Source organism: Palaemon carinicauda, chromosome 9, assembly GCF_036898095.1.
Source record: "Palaemon carinicauda isolate YSFRI2023 chromosome 9, ASM3689809v2, whole genome shotgun sequence".
NCBI lineage: Eukaryota > Metazoa > Arthropoda > Malacostraca > Decapoda > Palaemonidae > Palaemon > Palaemon carinicauda.
Window position 1 is genome coordinate 79,991,247 of NC_090733.1, and position 3,176 is coordinate 79,994,422.

Here is a 3,176-nt window from a genome sequence, read left to right on the forward strand (position 1 = left end):
CCGGACCCAAGCTCTTGTCTTTGCGTGATTTCGCCTGGGGCTCTGATCCCAGGTCGTTAAGAGAATCCAGACATTAATGTATCATAAATATATATGGCTTATTTGAATATATATATATATATATATATATATATATATATATATATATATATATATATATATATATATATGTGTGTGTGTGTGTGTGTGTGTGTGTGTGTGTGCGCGTTTACGTAAATGCTGCATATATATATATATATATATATATATATATATATATATATATATATATATATATGTGTGTGTGTGTGTGTGTGTGTGTGTGTGTGTGTGTTTGTGTTTACCAAAAGAATATCTTTCACCAATGGACATTCGGGCAAATGTTATAATTTTCTTTCTACGTATCATTTAAATTCGGCTTGGATAGTCATGCCTTTCATAATACTGTAGCATTATTTTCCCTGATATGCCTGTTTGATGATAACAAAATAACGAGAGAGAGAGAGAGAGAGAGAGAGAGAGAGAGAGAGAGAGAGAGAGAGAGAGAGAGAGATTCACTTCCTACACATAATCTAAAACAAAGATTTCTATGAATATTTTACGAGGTTTTGAAATCTCTGACTCTTGGCACATGGAGCTTTGAGTAATATTATTTTTTTCTGCTTAGAGTATATATTGAATGTACTAGTACCCCTTTTTGTTTATTCAATTTTTTATTTTTTTTTTCATTTTTGTGATTGATACTAGAAATATTTAATAAAGAATTTTTTTGTCGAGATTTCTGGTATTGTGCTGATTGCGAGTCCTCTAAAGTTATAATTGCATAAAAATCATGAATATTTTTACAGATCAACAAAAACCTAGCACATACATATGTACTCATAAATATCACGCTCATGTTTTTGGTTATACTTACATAGACAGGCCCACAAACTCACACACGCATACGTGTGTGTATACACAGACACATATATTACACACACATACATATATATATATATATATATATATATATATATATATATATATATATATATATATATATATATATATATATATTTATATATATATATATATATATATATATATATATATATATATATATGTATGTATATATATAATAGGTTGTAGGTTGTCCAGGGCACCAGCCACCCGTTGAGATACTACCGCTAGACGTTTGGGGTCCTATGAATGGCCAGACAGTACTACATTGTATCTTTCTCTCTAGTTTTGGTCTATTTTCCCTTTATGTACACACTGAATAGTCTGGCCTATTCTTCACATATTCTTGTCTATCCTCATTTACCTGACAACACTGAAATTACCAAACAATTCTTCTTCACCCAAAGGGTTACCGCATTGTGATTGTTCAGTGGCCACTTTTCTCTTGCCAAGGGTAGAAGAGACTCTTTAGCTATGGTAAGCAGCTCTTCTAGGAGAAGGACACCGCAAAATCAAACCATTGTTCTCTAGTCTTGGGTAGTACCATAGCCTCTGTACCACGGTCTTTCACTGCCTTGGGTTAGAGTTCTCTTGCTTGAGGGTACACTCGGGCACGCTGTTCTATGTTTTTTTTTTTTTCTCTTGTTTTGTTAATATTTTTATAGTTTATATAGGAGGTATTTATTTTATTGTTACTGTTTTTAAAATACTTTATTTTTCCTTGTTTCCTTTCCTCACAGGGCTATTTTCCCGGTTGGAGCCCCTGGGCTTATAAACTCTTGCTTTTCAAACTAGGGTTGTAGCTTAGCAAATAATAATAATAATAATAATAATAATATACATATCTATCTATCTATCTATCTATCTATCTATCTATATATATATATATATATATATATATATATATATATATATATATATATATATATATATTAGGATGTTGACAAGTAATTACTATAAATCATAGCACTTCCCATGTATTTATTTATCCATCTCATTTAATGATCAGCGAATGTGAAGGATAAAACTGCTGTATAAGGATTTGATAAATGTTTCCTTAAAATTTCCTTTTTATCTCAGATACGACTCTCATTGTCAGAATTACAACCATGAGGATTGTAAAAAAACAGAAATATCATTTAGCCACTTACTAGTCTCCATGCGAGGTGCCAGATGTTTCAGGGTTTTAAACTACATTCAAAGTACGACCCAGTGGTGTGCTACACACAAATTACTAGTAATAACAGTTCCACCTTACAATATGAATGTAAATCGAGTGCAAAAAGGTAATGGATTGCAGTCTTCATTAGAGAAATCCACAGGTGTTATATTGGTCTTCCGAATGCTGTTTACACAAATTACATCCAAATGCACATTGCAATGCAGCCTCCAACCTTTTTTTTTGGATTATATGATAAGTCATCCCAAGTCGAAATTAGCGATATCATAACAATTGTAGTTTTACATGAAGTTAGATCCTATCGTCAAAATCTCAAGTGGTTTGAATAAAACTATATAAGTACTTATATCTGTATGAATATTTTTTTGCATATTTATTTCATTTCATTTTACCATAAAATTAAGTCAATTATTTTCAGTATTAGTTTTGCTTGATGATTACATAATTCATTAAGTACATATTCCTACTCTGAATTATAGGAATCATGTTTCGTCTATTTCATTTACTAAACGTATGCATAACAATATTCCATTATGATGGACTATTGCAATAATTCACTTTTCAAATTGTAGCAAAACAATTTTTTTTCTTTATGATTTTCACAGCTTTCAATGAAATTCAAGATAATTTTCCTTTATTAAAAAAGATAAAAAATTGGATCTATTACCATAATTATAAATCAATTTCTCATTTACAAGGTGAATAGAGTGATCGACATTTTCATCTCCCACGCACTGAAATGCCAAATTAAAACTCCAATAAAAAAACCAGGGTATTGTTCTGTTTCTATTTCCAGCTCGCGATAAATCTTTGAGGATGAACATGAAAAATCCATATCACTATAATGAATGTGTCCACTTATCTTATGGAAGTGAATTTATGTGCTATTATCAACAGTGAAGATAAAAAGGAGAGAGGCTTATGGTGCAATAAATAATGATTGAAACGACTAATGCTTTGTTGATTTCAATCGACATTATAGAACGCCAGAACTTTTTAAGCACCCCATCAAATAGCAATTGCCAGGTTTATATTCTCTCTCTCTCTCTCTCTCTCTCTCTCTCTCTCTCTCTCT